Raw genomic sequence first — 19,270 nt, forward strand, 5'->3', positions numbered from 1 at the left:
CAAAACACAAATTAAATGATATAAATAATAATATATTCGTGTAATTTAACCAAAATCGAGTTAGGAATTCTTACCCCAATGTTTTCCTTGAAAATCTCCAGAAAAATCGCCTCATACCAAGCTCTCTAAGTCCAAAAAGAGATTATGAAAATCGAACCCCCAACTTAGGCCTTTCTGCCCAGGGATTCCGCATTTGTGGCCTTTTAGTCGCACTTGCAATACCGCACATGTGGAAAAACCATCGCAGATGCAGTTCCCACTAAGGTCAGGGTTTTTTCATTTGCAGACAAGAATCGTGCACCTACGAACGCGCGCCTACGGAAGATCTCCGCTTCTGCGATGCCAGGGCTGGCTAGCCCCTTCTGCTTCTGCGGTGCTTCTCTCGCACCTGCGATCCCAGCTGGGAAAATACATCTTTGATTCTATGATCAATTGCTCGCTTTTGCAAGTCCACACCTGCAGCCAATCCCTTCGCAGGTACAATGACACCAGGTGGCTGAAAACTTCAGCAATGAGATTAAGTCCAAAATTGATCTCTAAATCACACCCGGGGCCCCTGGTGCCTGTCCGAATATACCAACAAGTTCCAAAACACATAACCAAACTACTCGAGGCTAAAAACCACATAAAACAACATCGATTCTACGAATCGCAACCCCAAATCAAGCTGAAACCCCAATTAAAACTATGAACTTCTGAATTCTGAAACCAATGCCGATTTATACCAAAACAACTCCGATTGACTTCAAATTTTGCACACAAGTCATAAATGACATGACAAACCTATTAAAACTTCCGGAATCGAAATCCGACCCCGATATCAAGAAGGTCAAACTCCCAAACCTTTCAAACCTTCAAGTTTCTAACTTTTGCCACTTCACGCCAAAATGATCTACGAACCTTCAAATCAACATCCGGACACGCTCCTAAGTCTAAAGTCACCATACTGAGCTATTGGAACCATCAAAACTCCATTACGGAGTCCTCTACACAAAAGTCAAACTATGGTCAACTCTTTCAACTTAAAGCTCTAACTTAGGGACTATATGTCCCATTTCACTCCGAAACTCACCCGAAATCAAAATCAAACACCTCTGGTAGTCACGTATCCATAATACAACATAGAGGAGGAAATAAATAGGGGATCGGGGCTAAATTACTCAAAACGATCGGTTGGTTTGTTACATCTTCCCCCTCTTAAAACAAACATACGTCCTCGAACGAGTATAGAGACATACCTGAAGTGGTAAAAAGATGAGGATAACGGCTACGCATATCATGATCGGTCTCCCAAGTCGCCTCCTCGACTGGTTGGCCCCTCCACTGAAGTAATATTCTTCGACCTCAACTTTCGGACCTGCCTGTCCAAAATGGCCATCGACTCCTCAACATAAGACAAATCCTTGTCCAACTGAACTGAGCTGAAATCCAACACATGAGACGGATCACCGTGATACTTCCAGAGCATAAAAACATGGAATACTAGATGAACTACAGCTAGACTAGGTGGCAGTGCAAGCTTGTAGGCTACCTCTCTAATCCTTTCAAGAATCTTAAAATGCCTGATATACTTAGGGCTTAACTTGCCCTTCTTCCCAAACCTCATAAAACCCTTCATGGAAGAAACTCAGAGAAAGACTCACTCCCCAACCATGAATGCAATATCGAGAACCTTACGATCTGCATAACTCTTCTGTCGAGATTGGGCTGTGCGAAGCCGATCTTGAATCAATTTAACTTTTTCCAAAGCATCCTGAACCAAGTCTATACCCAATAGCCTAGCCTCTCCCGGCTCAAACCAACCCATCGGAGACCGACATCTCCCCCTATACAAGGCCTCATACTGAGCCATCTGAATGCTCGACTAGTAGCTATTGTTGTAGGCAAACTCCACAAAGCATCGAGAACCGATCCCAAAAACCCCCAAACTCCATCACGCATGCACATAGCATATCCTCCAACATCTGAATAGTGCGCTCAGACTGTCCGTCCATCTGAGGGTGAAATGTTGTACTAAACTTAACCCTCGTGCCTAACTCTCAGTGTACGACCCTCCAAAACCGCGATATAAATTGCGTACCCCGGTTAGAGATGATGGATACTGGCATGCCAAGCAGTTTGACAATCTCACAAATATAGACCTAAGCCATCTACTATGAAGAATAAGTAGTCACCATTGGAATGAAATGAGCCGACTTGGTCAACCACAATCACCCATACTGTATAGAACTTCCTCTGAGTCCATGGGAACGCAACAACAAAATTCATAGTAACCTTCTCTCATTTCCACTATAGAATCTCTAGCTTCTGAAGCAATCCACCTGGCCGTTGATGCGCATACTTCACCTGCTGACAATTTAGGCACCGAGCTACATACTCCATTATATTCTTCTTCATGCTCCTCCACGAATAGCACTGCCTCAAGTCCTGATACATCTTAGCAACACCCAGATGAATGAAGTATTGCGAACTATGGGCCTCTTGAAGAATCGACTAACTCAAACCATCTATATTGGGCACACATAGCCTGCACTGCATCCGTAATACTCTGTCATCCCCAATAGTGACATCCTTGGCATCGGTATGTTGAACCATGTCCTTGAGGACAAGCAGATGTTAATCGTTTGCACTTTTAGTACAGTTCTTTACATTTATATTCTAGTTTGATTGGTAGTTTTATTTTGTTAAGTGTAAGAATCCATTTCATGTTAAAAATATATATATTTTTAATTGAGTCCTTAAATTATTCATCACTATTTGATTCAATTATCATCAATATATTTTAGTAAATAATAGATTTCTCAAAGGGCAATTGATTTGATAGTGTTACGTTGAAAATGTGATCGCCGGAATATGTGTTTGGTAGTGTATGTCTTATATTTGAGAAAAAACCGATAAAAAACCGAAAAACCGACAAAACCCGACATAAACCGTATCGAGAAAAAACCTACTTAATTGGTTTGGTTTGGTTTGGTTCTAATATTTGAAAAAATGACTTACTTGGTTTGGTTTCTTTTTATGGAAAAACTGATCCAAACCGAACCATGAACACCCCTAACCATGACGGGCTGCAACTGGGGCACGGGCACCAATATATGTGCTAGAAACTTGAGGCCTCTTGGCCTCCCTCTCGTAAAAATAGCACGGTATAGCCAGTTTTCGAACTGGTCATTCAAAAATAGCCAGCGTTTACCAAGTCAATGAAAAATAGCCATTATTTTGCTGCAACAGAGACCGGTCCAGCAGAATATACTAGAGTTCAGTGCACCTGTGTATGAACTCCAGCATATTATGCTGGACTGGTATACTTTGTTGGCTCCAGTATAATATACTAGAGCACTGGTGCTCCAAACTCTAGTATATTATGCTGGACCGGTATACTTGCTGGAACTCCAGTATATTATGCTGGAGTTCTAGTGTACTTATGCTGAAACTCCATCATATTATGGTGGAGTTTCAACATACTTATCCTGGAACTCCAGTATAATATGCTGGAGTTCAAGTATACTTATGCTGGAACTCCAGCATAATATACTGGCGTATTTTTCAGGTTTTGAACAGTGTTTTCGCTCAGTTTTATCTTTAGATGAAAAGTGGCTAAATTTTGATTACTTTTGAAACTGGGCTATTTTTGAACGACCAGTTGTAAATCTGGCTATTTTTGAATTTCTCCTCTCTCTCCCAGGCCCATATTCCCTCCAATCTCCTATCGATGCTGGTATGGGATGTCAATACCTAACTCCCGAGCCATGCTGAATCTAATACTCTGGTTGAGCCTCTCGATTCTGTCAGTGAGGCTAAATGTGCTCCACTTTAGCATACTTAAGGAACTAAATATACTCAGGGTTATATTTGAGGGACCAAAATAGACCTAACATCAAACACAAGGGACAATATTGGCCAAAAACTCCTCTTTCTATGATTCAGATTTTCCTTTTCCCTTTATATTAGTTACTGCACCTATGCAATGTCTTTTGCGAGTTAGAAACTTGGAATCCCCAATTACTAATTTCTCTATTCCCTTTTTAGAGGAGTTCTTCCTCTCTCAACATTTCAATAAAATTCCAAAGAAAGAGAAAACAAATGACTAAAATTTCTCTATAGGACAAAAGTAACCCCCTTAGGCTGCAAACTCCAGTTCTCCGTCTCGTCGCCTCCAATTATCAGTCTACACAAAATCGGAAAATAGCTCAAGTGAGCAGACAACAGTGAATACTGTGTTGCGAAGTACACTCGCTCCAACTTTTACTGCATCATCTCAAGTATAATTTCACGGTAAATTGATTTCATCTTTTGTTTCTGTTATGCAAGCCCCAATGCACATTTAAAGCATCCCTAATATTTGATTTGTGTTGATATTTTCACTTAATTACCTGGTTATTTTAGAGCTCATTGGTCCTTTAAAATCAAGTGGAGAAAGTGAAATCATTTTTCCTTCAGTATACACAGCAAAGAATTGGCTTCTATTTGTTTCCTGTAGGTAATATGTTTTAGAGATTTTCTTTTGTGTATAGTTTTTTATTAGTAGGTCAAAGAATCACGCTTGCGCAAAAACAACAACAACAACAAAATCAGTGAGTTCCCACAAATGGAGTCTGTAGAGGGTAGTGTGCACGCGGACCTTACCCCTAACTTGGGAGGGTAGAGAGCCGAATCATGCTTGCGCAGATACTTAAATTAATCCACTAGAGAAGTCTGCTCTGGTGGATTTGATATTTAACAAGGGTAGTCACCCTTATTAAAAGTTTAGGTTTTGATATTGTGGTTGATACTTTCTCCGTCAATGTCATTATTAGTTTCAGGAGTGCTTGAGATTAATAAAAGGTTGGACATTTAATTAGTACTCAATCCGCCCTATTTTTTGTGGCATTGGTTTACTAGGTACAAAGTTTAAGAAAGTAAGATAAGCTTTTGAAACTTGTGGTCTAAAACAAGGCATAGATATTTGTGTGGCTATAGATCATCTCATTAAGGGTAAAATGAGGAAGTTTAAAGTTAATTTTTTTTCTAAATATAGAAAGGTGTCATTATTTATGGGTTACACTAAAAAGAAAATTGCGGCACATAAATTGGGACAGAGGGAGTAGTTTATTGCGTGTTTTAGTTTCAATATTACCTTGAGTTGAGAACCCATGCTTTTCCTGGCATTTGGTTGTTGGGCAAATCTGTGTTTCCTACAGCTTTACCTGAGTTGTGAAAAATGTTTTCTTCCACGGAATATATTTTTAGCTGAAAGGTGGAATTGATTACCTTTTACTTATTGGGTGGAAGTCATCTTCTTTTGCAGATATCCCAGCTTTTACTCCATGTCACTTATTTCAGTCAATACTTAAGACATTATTCGAACATTTAATACTGTCACTACAAGATGATCTTCGTATCTTTTTTTGATGAAGTAAGAGAATTTCATTAAATGGCATATAGAAGATGCATGGCAAAAATATACAACAGAAGCAGGAGCAGGAGCAGACACAATCCACAAAAAAAGTTCAGTACTAGGCCTCGTTGCATTACTATGTCACATACTTTTACGCCCAACTAAACACTGGAAAATTATTCAGAAAATGATGTCTCATAGTGAAATATTTTCACGAAAAAACTTTTTTTATGGAAAATACTTTCTTCCGTTTAGATGAAGTCCCAAAACTTTTGGAGGATAGTAAACTGACATTGTATGTAGCAAGTACAAACTCTGAATTGTTTCAACATCCGTGAATCTGACTGATGTTAATTCTGGTATGGGCTAACGTTGCTTTTATATTTGACACTATTGGATGGCGGTTGTAGAGCCTTCCTCCTCGTTGGATATTTTAGTAAGAGAACCAGAGGGTTTTGTTATATGGAATGGACCACCTTTCCCAAGGGGTCAACCTGGTATCAAGCTTGATAGGGTTCCTTGTACCAGTGCAAAGTTCAGTGAAGATGGGTCCAAACTCATGGTTACAAAATCAGACTCCATAATTAGCATCTTTGATTGCAAAACATTGAAAGAGATTAGGTCTTTTAATGTCCCAAACGTTCTTGTAGCTGTCATCTCTCCTTGTGGAACTTATCTTCAGACCTTCCAGAAATGTTCATCTCCTCAGGATAAGAACGTGGTCTTGTGGAAGATAGAAAATGGTGAATATGTTTACCAACTCTTCCAGAAAAATATGACAAAAGTTACATGGTAAATTTTCTTGTGTTTTGGCTGTCTATGTGGAAATTGATGCTCAGAATTTCAGAGTATTTTATTCACTTGCACTCTGATTTTTTCAGGCCTCCCGTACGTTTCAGTTCTGACGAAACTGTAACCATAATTTTTTTGAAACTTTGTATCAAAATATACATATATATATATATATATATATATATATATATATATATATATATATATGTGTGTGTGTGTGTGTGTGTGTGTGTGTGTGTGTGTAATAATAAATTTAAAATAACTACTCCTATAGTCGGTTTGGTTCGTTTTTTTCGGTTATTTTTTGATTAAAACTAAATCTAAACCAAATTTGATCGGTTTTTAAAATTCAAAACCAAAAAGTATCTATTTTTTTGGTCGGTTTGGTTTGGTTCGATTTTTCGGATTTTTATGAACACCCCTAGTCATGGTAGAAGCTATGTGAGTCTTCTTGTTCATTCATCACTTCCAGCTTCCAGCGGTATTCCAGCTAATCCCAAGCCTCAGGTTGTCCATTATGCATTACCATTATCTAGTGCACCTCCTGCACGGGGTGCTTTCAACAGTTAGTCCAGCCGACTATGCCCGGGCTAATTCCAGCAGTCGCGTCCTCCAAGAGCTTATTTTGAATTTGGTGACACTCGCCATATGGTGAGGAACTGCCCCAGACTCAAGAGGGGTGCACCTCTACAAACTACTCAGGCCCCACGTATTCCACGGGGCCCTCAGGCTTCACAAGCCGTAGTTACCACACCAGTTGCCACTCGACCTGCATAACTAGCTAGAGGTGGAGGCCGAGCAGTTAGAGGTCGCCTTAGAGGGGGAGGCCCGACCAGATGTTATGCTCTTCCTATTAGGACAGAGACGGTTGCATTCGACTCAGTTATCACAGGTATTGTTCCGGTTTGTCATAGAGATGCATCAGTCTTATTTGATCCAGGCTCCACTTATTCCTATGTATCATCACTTTGCTCCATATTTGGGTATATCCCGTGATTCCTTATGTTCTCCTGTCTATGTGTCCATGCCAGTGGGAGATTCCATTATTGTTGGCCGTGTGCATCGGTCGTGTTTAGTTATTCTTGGTGGTTTTGAGACCAACGCTGATCTATTATTGCTCAATATGGTAGATTTTGATGTTATTTGAGCATGGACTGGTTGTCACTCTATCATGCTATTCTTGATTGTCACGCCAAGACGGTGATATTGGCTATGCCAGGTTTACCGCGGTTGGAGTGGAGGGGTACTTTAGATTATGTTCCTAGCAGAGTTATGTCCTTCCTTAAAGCACAGTGGATGGTTGGGAAGGGATGTGATGTATATCTAGACTATGTGAGGGATGTTAGTGTCAATGCTCCTAGCGTTGAGTCAGTTCCGGTAGTAAGGGATTATCTATATGTATTTCTGGCGGATCTTCTAGGCATGCTGCCCAACAAGGATATCGATTTTGGTATTGATTTGTTACCGGGCACTTAGCCCATTTCTTTCCACCATATCGTATGGCCCCATCAGAGCTGAAGGATCAGTTGTAAGAGTTTCTTGATAAGGGCTTCATTTGGCCCAGTGTGTCACCTTGGGTTGCTTTGGTCTTGTTTATAAAGAAGAAAGACGGTTCTATGCGTATGTGTATTGATTATCGCCTGTTGAACAAGGTTACAGTGAAGAACAGGTATCCATTGTCATGCATTGATGACCTATTTGATCAGTTACAGGGTGCCAAAGTGTTCTCAAAGATTTATTTGCGGTCAGGCGATCATCAATTGAAGATTCGGGAGTCGGATATTCTGAAGACTTCCTTCAAGACTCGGTATGGTCATTACGAGTTCCTTGTAATGTCATTTAGGCTGACCAACACCCCAGCAACATTCATGCACTTGATGAATAGTGTATTACAACCCTATCTTGACTCATTCATCATTATGTATATTGATGACATCTTGGTGTACTCCCAGAGCTGGGAGGATCATGAACTGCACCTGAGGACTGTGCTCCAGACCTTGATAGAAAAGAAGTTGTATGCAAAATTTTCAAAATGTGAATTCTGGCTTGAGTCGATGGCATTTTTGGGTCATGCAGTATCGAGTGAGGGGATCAAGGTAGATCCGAAGAAGATTGAAGCAGTGTAGAGCTGGACCAGGTTGTCTTCAGCTACTAAGATCTAGAGTTTTCATGGTTTGGCAGGGTATTACCATTTATTCGTAGAAGGTTTCTTATCTATTGCTGCACTTAGGACCAGATTGACTAAGAAGGGTGGACCGAGGAGTCTAAGGAGAGCTTTCAAAAGCTCAAGACTGTTTTGACTATAGCCCCAGTATTGGTGTTTCATATGGGTTTAGAGTCTTACATTATGTACTGTGATGCGTTGCATTTTAGCCTTGGTGCGGTGTTGATGCAAGACGGTAGGGTGATTGCCTATGCGTCTAGACAAGTAAAGGTACATAAGAAGAATTATCATGTCCACGACCTTGAGTTAGCAGCTATTGTTTATGCCTTGAAGATTTGGCGGCACTATTTGTACAGTGTCCCTTGTGAAGTCTATACTGACCACCGGAGTCTACAACATCTGTTCAAATAGAAGGATCTTAACTTGCGGAAATGGAGATGGTTAGAGTTACTTAAGGACTATGATATCACTATTTTATATCATCCCGAAAAGGCCAATGTGGTGGATGATGCCATGAGTCGAAAGGCGGAAGGCTTGGGCAGTTTAGCATATCTACCGGCAGCGGAAAGGCCATTAGCATTAAATGTTCAGGACTTGGCCAACCAGTTTGTTAGATTGGATGTTTCGGAGTCGAGTCGAGTTTTGGCATGTGTGGTTTCTTGGTCTTCTCTATATGATCGTATCAGAGAACGTCAGTATGAAAACCGCCGTTTCGGCACAGTTTATATACAATTCAAATAATATCAAAGCGGTAAAAGCATCATTTAGCACATTGAGTTAAAACATGTAATAAAATCAGATAATAAATAAAGCCAAATAATAACAATTATTCTAAGCTCGAATTCTTAACCCTGAACCAGTGGTTCTGGGTCAACAATAGTCCCCAGCGGAGTCGCCAGAGCTGTCACACCTCCTTTTTCCGCACCCGAGAGGGTACAAGGGAGTTTTTTCCAATTAAAGGACAATCAAAACGGGATTGGTTTGTTTATTTCAGAGTCGCCACTTGGGAGATTTAGGGTGTCCCAAGTCACCAATTTTAATCCCAAATCGAGGAAAAGAATGACTCCATATTACAGTCTGCGTACCAGAAATCCGGATAAGGAATTCTGTTAACCCGGGAGAAGGTGTTAGGCATTCCCGAGTTCCGTGGTTCTAGCACGGTCGCTCAACTGTTATATTCGGCTTGATTATCTGATTTTATACAAATATGAACTTATGTGCAAATTTTAACCTTTTACCGCTTTCATAATTATTATTATTATTTTTTTACAAGGAATTGCAACGTCGTGAAAACATATCTCGAATCACGTTACATCAATGCACACGCGGTTGTTGACATATCTCGACTCGGTTGAGATTTGGATTTGGGTCACATAAATGTGCACCCGAGTTTAAGAAAATAAATTATTAAAGGCGCGCCTAAAGCAACTAGCGTCTTGTTATTTTGGGGAAGACCGTAAAATTCGCTAAACGGCTTGTCCCGAATTCCAAGTATTTTAATATATACATTTAGAGGGCCCCACAGCTTGTATTTTTATTTGGCGAGGCTCATCTCATTCTTATTTTTAAAAGGATATCCTATAGCAGCTACGTTTCTTGTCGCGTTTGTCTCTACTAATCGAAAGCAGAAATAGCCCTAGTTAATTACATGCTTGCCGGTTATTTATAGCAGGATTCAGAATGCTTTTATATAAGCTGAGTAGTATGCAACAACACAGCAACAGCAGGTAAGCAGCAATCAACAATCAACAACAAACAATCAGCAACAATGTCACCAATAGTCCACAAATAAACAGCAGCAGTCTCAACAACAAGGAAAACCCAATAGGTGGTCGAGCACCAAGTAAACAATCCCAGACGCAGAGTAGCAAAACAGCAGAAACACCCAGAATACTCAATGTAACAGCAACAACAAACCAATGATCACAAACAGCTCGGCAAATAACCAACAACAATTGGCAAAGACAGCTCGACCAACTTAAACTCTTAGGCAATTTTCAGACAGTGTTTGGTTACAGTATTCTGGAATTTTCTTTATGTTTCTTTCAGTTTTTCGAACTTAAAACCTCTCTCAAGACTAAAAAATGTCCAGCCCCTTTTATGTTCTGAAACAGCTTATTTATAAGCTAATAACCCAGTACAGTCAAGCTGCCTGGATCCTGCAAATTGCAGTCTGCCCATACCCCTCAGCTTCTCATGCCCAAAGGCATTTTTCTTGGTAAACTTAATCATCCCCCATGCTTTGTCCTATTGCTCTAATCAAGAGTTATGGGTTTAAAGTATTCATTTAATCCCCATGCTCTTGTGTTTTGTTCCCCATTATCATTAGGCTAATAGTATTTTAATTGACACTTGACAACTCCTTTAATCCTGAACCCTTAATCAATTTCTTCCCTCAACCAAAGCTATCCCACAGACCCTTGATCATTGCTGCCTTGCCCCACCCTTTCATTCTATTGTATCTACCAGTTACTAGTTCGAATCCCCCCTCCCACAGCTAACAAACGACCATTCAACAAAATCAACCAGTAAGAGTTAGGTCGTTTGTTATTCGATGCTGTGAAACTAACGACAACATGTGTCGAGTCGACTTTTCGAGTTATAATGTATACTAACTAGTCACTGATCGACTGAACTCAAAACAGAACAAATGAGTGATTCAGGCATTTTTCCGAACAACGATGGAACTTTACGACACTTAATTATTTGACGACGTTACTCAAATCGACTATACGAACTAATATACGTAACAATTAATCGACAAACAACACAGACTAAACAAGGCACCAATTCATTTCAAAACTCGGGGCATTTAACATGGAGTTTATGAAACTTAACTGGTCGACAACATCAATCGAAGCGACTAAACATCTTATAACACTCAATTAATATTTGAGAAAAGAAATCGACCGAACAAAAGGGTCTTTGAAGATGGACAGAAAATAATCAAAACAAATCTAAAACAAATCCACAAACATATGCATAACACCTAAACAAAAGGCAAGAAAAGACGATTACATCGGAAACTTACCTCAAACGAAAATAGGTTTGGTTTTTTAGGGTTCTTGAACTCAGATTTGGGATTCGACAAGTTCTGCTTGTATTTGATCGGAACCAAAGCTGATTAGGGCCTGAGGGACGTTAGGGGAGTGACTAGGGTGAATTTGGGGCTCATCCGGTGACTTAAGGTTTTGGCTCGAATCTTTGATCGAAGATTCGAGCACCTTGGAGGTGATTCGAAGTTAGGTGATTAGGGATTTGTGTTCAGGGGGGCTCGTAGGTCCAGTGGTGTAACTATGGTAGCCACTGGCACCCTAGCCGCCGGATCTATGCTGAAAGGGCACCAGGGCGGCTGCTAGGGTTTCGGGGGTTTTGGGTCCCTTCTGAGAGAGACGAAGGAGCGGGGTGGGTGCTTGGATAGAGGGCGGGGGTAAAAGGGTTAGGTTTATATATGCATTGAGGGTTTAGATCCTGGCCGTTGGATCAAGTGATATCTAAGGCCAGGATCTATTCACTTGGGAAGAACGACATCGTTTAGGTGTGTGGTGGGTGGGACCGGGTGAGGGACTAGACCGGGTCATGTTAAACGGGTCTGGGGGTGTGATCCTGGCCGTTGATCCATTTGAGATCAACGGCCCAGCTTAACCGGGACAAAACGATGCCGTTTGGACACCTTTAAGGGGACGGACCATTTTGCTCATTGGGCCAGCTTGTTTTGGGCCTATTTTGTTTAATTTTCTGGCCTAAAACTGAGTATCCTCCTTTCTTTTCCACTTTAATTTAAACAAAACTCTTAAATAAAACAAAAATAAAATTGTACACCCACAAATTAACATTTAATGAGAATCAACCAATGACAAAAAACACTTATGCATATATTTTTGATTTTCTTTTTTCTTTTTGGAGTAATTCCCGTGAAGCAAAATTCACGTGCTTACAAGTGCTATCAGGCGACAGTGAGAAGAGAAATGAGAGAGGTCGACTAGCGAAAACCCGCAAAGGGCGCTGTCGGCCGAAAAGATGATTTCACCTCAGAAAGTTCTGGCAAGGTTCCCTGGTTTAGAAACATATATCCGTTTTTGGTTCATGAGGAAATGCAAGTTCATGAGGGTCGGGCATCCAGTCCAAAAAATATGTCATGTCAATTTAAAGTCAGCATATGCCTCAGATAAGTCTTTCTTTTCCCCGAAAGGGACGCTTCTCTTTCAAATTCGTTTCTCCGCTCTTTGTTTACCTTTCCTTGAATCCCTTTCGTTTTAACCCTAAATTCCAAAATGTGTTAGAAAGAAAAGGTGGCAGGACCGGTTTCACAGAGCTCTGTCTAGCAAGAAGTGAAGAAAATACTCAGCCTCAGTGGTGCGTTAGTCCAATCCCGACTGATCATGATGTTGACTACCTCCAAAGTAAAAAAAAAGGAAAAAAAAACAAAAGGGGGTCGCCCCAGTAAAAATTCCCACTGAGTCTTCCCTAGTAAAAATCCCCAAGCGGAATGAGATGGAAGAACCAAAGCCTTACACGGGCGAATCATCACGAAATTCAAAAATCCGAGTCTGATCAGTTCGAAAGGGGGTCGCCTGTGAATCCAATCAATGGCGGAGTTTCTCAACAGAAATGAGGCCGAGACCAAGCAATTGGAACGAGCAAGGCCACCGAACCAACCACCGTTTTCAAACTGACAATTGTTCTTTGTTTGGAGAATTGAAACAGGTGCAATCCAAAGCAATCATGCAAGAAGCACGTGCCACCCAAAGGGAAAAGAAATGCACAAGTGCAAGAAACAGCTTTGCAACAAGGAATCAACCCAAAAGGGAAGTTTCCCCCAAATTCTCTCCTGCATTTTTTACTAAACAAAAAATAAAAAAATTAAAATAATAATAATAAAAAAAAAATATATAAAAAAACGAAAAGAGAAATAAGGAGAAAAATCCAAAAAAAAGGGTTAGTTTAGAAGCCCCAAAATCAATCTTTCACCTGTTGCCAACATTAGGGCTCCAATCCCTAAGTTGAGATTTTAGACATAGGGCATCCATTCCCTAGTCGCCTTTATCAATATTAGGGCTCCAATCCCTAAGTTGAGATTTTAGACATAGGGCCTCCATTCCCTAGTCGCCTTTATCAATATTAGGGCTCCAATCCCTAAGTTGAGATTTTAGACATAGGGCATCCATTCCCCAGTCGCCTTTATCAATATTAGGGCTCCAATCCCTAAGTTGAGATTTTAGACATAGGACCTCCATTCTCTAGTCGCCTTTATCAATATTAGGGCTCCAATCCCTAAATTTTGATTTTAGACATAGGGCATCCATTCCCTAGTCGCCTTTTGCCAACATTAGGGCTCTAATCCCTAAGTTGAAATTTTTAGACATAGGGCCTCCATTCCCTAGTCACCTTTAGCCGACATTAGGGCTCCAATCCCTGAGTTGGGCAATTTTTCTTTTAGCCGACTTAGGGCTCCAATACCTGAGTTGAGCGATTCCCTTTAGCCGACATTAGGGCTACAATCCCTGAGTTGAGCAGTTTTCTTTAGACGACATTAGGGCTCCAATCCCTGAGTTGAGCGATTTTCTTTTAGCCGACATTAGGGCTCCAATCCCTGAGTTGAGCGATTTTCCTTTAGCCGACATTAGGGCTCCAATCCCTGAGTTGAGTGATTTTCTTTTAGCCGACATTAGGGCTCCAATCCCTGAGTTGAGCGATTTTCTTTTAGCCGACATTAGGGCTCCAATCCCTGAGTTGAGCGATTTTCTTTTAGCCGACATTAGGGCTCCAATCCCTGAGTTGAGCGATTTTCTTTTAGCCGACATTAGGGCTCCAATCCCTGAGTTGAGCGATTTTCTTTTAGCCGACATTAGGGCTCCAATCCCTGAGATGAGCGATTTTCTTTTAGCCGACATTAGGGCTCCAATCCCTGAGTTGAGCGATTTTCTTTTAGCCGACATTAGGGCTCCAATCCCTGAGTTGAGCGATTTTCATTTTAGCCGACATTAGGGCTCCAATCCCTGAGTTGAGCGATTTTCTTTTAGCCGACATTAGGGCTCCAATCCCTGAGTTAAGCAATTTTCTTTTAGCCGATATTAGGGCTCCAATCCCTGAGTTGAGCGATTTTCCTTTAGCCGACATTAGGGCTCCAATCCCTGTGTTGAGCGATTTTCTTTTAGCCGACATTAGGGCTCCAATCCCTGAGTTGAGCGATTTTTCTTTTAGCCGACATTAGGGATCCAATCCCTGAGTTGAGCAGTTTTCATTAGCCGACATTAGGGCTCCAATCCCTGAGTTGAGCGATTTTCTTTTAGCCGACATTAGGGCTCCAATCCCTGAGTTGAGCAATTTTCTTTTAGCCGACATTGGGGCTCCAATCCCTGAGTTGAGCGATTTTTCTTTTAGCCGACATTAGGGCTCCAATCCCTGAGTTGAGCGATTTTCTTTTAGCCGACATTAGGGCTCCAATCCCTGAGTTGAGCGATTTTTCTTTTAGCCAACATTAGGGCTCCAATCCCTGAGTTGAGCGATTTTCTTTTAGCCGACATTAGGGCTCCAATCCCTGAGATGAGCGATTCCTTTTAGCCGACATTAGGGCTCCAATCCCTGAGTTGAGTGATTTTTCTTTTTGCCGACATTAGGGCTCCAATCCCTGAGTTGAGCAATTTTCTGTTAGCCGACATTAGGGCTCCAATCCCTGAATTGAGCGTTTTTACCTTTTGCAAACATTAGGGCTCCAATCCCTGAGTTGCGCCTTTTAGACTTGAGGTTTCCAATCCCCTCATCAATTCTGTAGATTTTTATGGCAATTAACACACGAAATTTTCCTAGTGAAACTGGGGCAGAAAATTTCGTTCGTTTGTTTTGTTGTCTCAGCATGTCTGACATCGAGGCGCATGGATCGAGATGACCTACGGAGTGAGTCTCAATTCAGAATAAAGAAAGGAAGTAAAAACAAAAAAAGAAGAAGATGTTCCCAAATACTGGAGCAAATAAAGTGCGGATCGCTCAAAATCTGATTGAAGTCCCGAGCTCCGCCAATCCCGTCTTACTCAATGCTACAGAAATAAACAAGCGCCTACAACTTGCGAGCATCAAGATTTGGATCGAATTCTACAAGCAGAATCAGCTAAGCCCCAAGATCAAGTTGTGAAAGAATTATAGATAGGAATCTTGTTACTAGTGGTTGACAGGCATAAGTAGTTAGTTCAGTTTCAATTTTCTTTGGTTGTAATAAGGAGGTCGGTAAAGCAGTAGCGGCAACAGCAACAACAGTAACAGCAAGCATTGCAATCCCATGGTAGTCCCAGCTACCAAAACTTCCCGAACTACATTAACCTGATTCCTGTTTAGCCCAGGATATGTAGGAAATCTTTGAAGCTAAGATTCGGTCAAATCTTTCAAAAAATGTGCTTCACACGGAGTATTCCAACGGGCAAAAATCGCTCATATCCGCTCACTTTATCTTTGCACGAAAACCTTGCATGTTTTCGAACAAAGAGGGGCAGTTGTGAGCACGTGATTTTTGTTTCCACGACAATTACTCCAAAAGAAATCGAAAAAATAAAACAAATTGTCTTTGTGTATAATTTTGAGTATTTGCATGGCATTTTTGATAGCTATTTGTAGTTTTGTCTTTGATTGTTTGTTTTATTAATTAAAATACAAAAAAAGTGTTGCGTGTAAATTTAGGATCTTATTCTACTATTTGGAATTAACTAAATCATATTGGGTTTTTAAATGAATGAAAATCACAAAAAATATTATTTTTGGTAATTTTGTCATTTTTAGCGTTTAATGATTGATTTTGTTTAATTAATATATGATATTGTGTGTTAATTATTACTAAAAAATCAATTAATGTCTGTATGATATAATTTTAATTTTATAATTTATTTTTAGGATTTTTGTAAATTCAGATTTTTAATTAGAAATTAAAGAAGGAAAAGAAAAGAGTGCAAAAATTGAGAAAAGATTCGGACCTGGGCTCATTTTTAAACCCAAAGAAATCAGGCTCAAACACATTGATCCAATCCGTCCCCCAGATACAAAAAACGACGCCGTTTTGGCACCTTCCATCTGAACCGTTGGTCAAACAGATCCAACGGTTCAGTTCAGGTCTCTCATTAATCCAAACGACGCCGTTTAGGCATGACCAATCAGAGTCATTCATCCCATCCAATCCAACGGCTCCAGGTTTTCCCTAGATACCCGACCCACTGATACCCGGATTGACCCATTCCCAACATTAAACCAAACAACGCCGTCCCTTTAAGATAAAAGATCAAGGCCGTTGATCATCAATGATCCAACGGCCGAAATTCAACTCCCCGTCCCGTATATAAACTTTCCTCTCTTACCCTCATGCCCCCTAAGCCAGACCCCCCTCCCTCATCCTCGTCTCTTTCAGAGACTGAATCCAAACACCGCCTCTCCACCCCTCACCATAAACCAGGCGTCAACGATGCCGGTGACCACCAGATTAACACCCCTAGTGCTCCTCGACCCCCTGGACACGGATCTGCAAACCGTTAGTTTCAAATCTTCCCCCATCGTCTCGAATCTTCATTTGAAGATTCGAGCCAAACCTCAGCCTATGCCGATCCACCCCAACTGTACACCAGTTACTCCCCTGACCTCCCTCGTGACCAAACCAAGCCTGGTTTGGTTCGAATCTAACCAGAAAAGCTCGAACCCCTAATCTGAGCCCCAAGAACCCTAGAAATCCAAAACCTGGGGGTTTGTCCAATTAAATGAAGAGTTGGGATCTAATAGACCTTAATCGAGGTGTTCTCAGTTGAGAACACTTCGATTAAAGTCCGTTCAACCCCAAAATAAGTCCGAGTCAGAATCCAAGACGGGTTCGTCTAACCTTCAATTTCTTAAGGTATTTTTCTTTTCCTTGTTAGTTCCATGTTTTGTCTATGTCTGTTTATGTGTTTAAATGTCAGCTTGAGTTTGTTTTCATTTGTGTCGACTATTCTGTCCACCTCGCCCGGATCTTTTATTTGGTCGAAATTTTCGTCTGTTCATTGATGAGTGTATGTGTTTAAACTATATAATCGATTGGAATGAGTTTGATCGATTAATTAGTTTCCAGGGAAATTCTTTGTTTTTGTCAGTACAACTTGAATCACTTGTTAATACTGTTCGATTCTAATCATTTGCTATTGATTGTATGTGTTGTAATTCGCATAGTCGATTCGATATATGTCGTCGATTAGTTTCAATTTTGAATGGTAATAATCTGACTCATGCTGTTTAATTTTTTTTACTGAGGCATTGTTTGAATCAGCTGTGAATTGATTATAGCTGTTTGTAGTTTGTTAGTTGAATCAAGAATCATTTAAGGATTGGTTATAGCTGCAATTTTTAATGAAGATTTCAGAGTTAAGTTTAAGTAGACTGCCAGTTGAGTATGGGTTGAACCATTAGAGTAATCTATAGTGCAAATACACCCTGGTTGACATCTTTAAAGATGAGAAGTCAGATGTAGGATGAGTTTAATAATAAAAAGCTGAAAATGCACATGAGAATGGTAGTGGAACCTGCTGTACAGTAGGTTATGCACTACATTTTGAACTTCAGAAGATTAAAAATAGAAAAAAACTCCATGCCTAGTCAATCTTAAGTGGAAATGACAGCCATTAAGAGTTATTTTAAGCCATGAGCAGCCTGTCTTTGAGGGGGGGGGGGGTTTCTTCTCTTCTAATAGATATAAAAAGAGAACCAAAAAATAAAAACAGGGGAGACGGAAAAAGATTGAAGGAGACTGAGTAGACTGAGAGGGCAGAGGGATTGAAAAGAAAAAGGGGGCTGGAGAACAAAACTTCAAAAGAGAGGGATAAATTGAAAACACCAACTGGACTTCTGGCCTGTTTGAAAATTGCTCCAAATTGGTTTCTTTCTGGTTGTCTATGTTTTCTGTTTTAGTTACAAATCTTCAAAAAAAATCACAAATCCTTGTATCTGGAAAGAATAGTTTGAGTTTTGGGTATTTGGAAGTTTGGTATAAGCTGCTTTGATCTTGGAGTCCTGTTACTGCTGTTGTTGTTTCGTTGCTGCTTCTTCTCCCGCTGTTGCATTTTTCAGCTCACTTCATTTGTTCCATTTGTTGCAATCAGGTACACATTCGAACCAAGCTGTGATGTAACTTTGAGTTGAAAGATTGAAAAATGGAAGTATTCATGCTTTGGCTTTCACATTTGTGCTTATGTAGTTTACCCCGCATCTGTGTTTTCAAAAATAGACACTAGTTGATGTGTAATTAATCTAAGTTTACTTTTGTTCGATACCGTTTGAGAAGATAAACTGTATAATTTGATTGGGTTTTGGCTTGTCAATGAATTATCTAGTTTTGCTAAATTTTGTTTAGTCAATAACTTTAATAACGCCACTAGTTTAAATGAAAGCTATAACAACAGAATTAACTAGTTTTAGATCCGTTATCTTACAATTAATAGTTAAACAGTTGAGTAGTGGACTAATTTCGATTTCATCTATATTTAGTTTTTGTTTTGTTTTGGGCTGGTGTAATTTGGAATTGGCATTAATACAGCTGCTTAGTATAGTTTAATACGATTCAGGTTCATACAACATTAGATACCTTATTCCTAGACCGTGAGTCGTAATTCAATTCGTGCTTAAAGAAATCCATTAATAACTCACGTAGTTTAGTTTAATTGGCATGAGTTGATTTCGAACAAGGTTTGTTAGAGTTCCTTTAAATGTAATAGATTTTCAAAGTGTCGATTAAGTTTAACAACCCTCGAACGTGTTGGTAGTCAAGGTTGGTTCATTTTCAATTAGTTTCTTTTTTTTTTGAAAAAAAAAATAATTAGTTCCAATGGTTCAATTCGTCTAATAATGTGAAGCCTAAATTAGTTAAAGAATAATTTGTTTGTTTCGACAATAGCCTTTGTCAATTCCATATTTTATTTATAATTTCGTTTCCATTT

The sequence above is a fragment of the Nicotiana sylvestris genome, chromosome 10 (assembly GCF_000393655.2).
Source record: "Nicotiana sylvestris chromosome 10, ASM39365v2, whole genome shotgun sequence".
NCBI classification, from domain to species: Eukaryota; Viridiplantae; Streptophyta; class Magnoliopsida; order Solanales; family Solanaceae; genus Nicotiana; species Nicotiana sylvestris.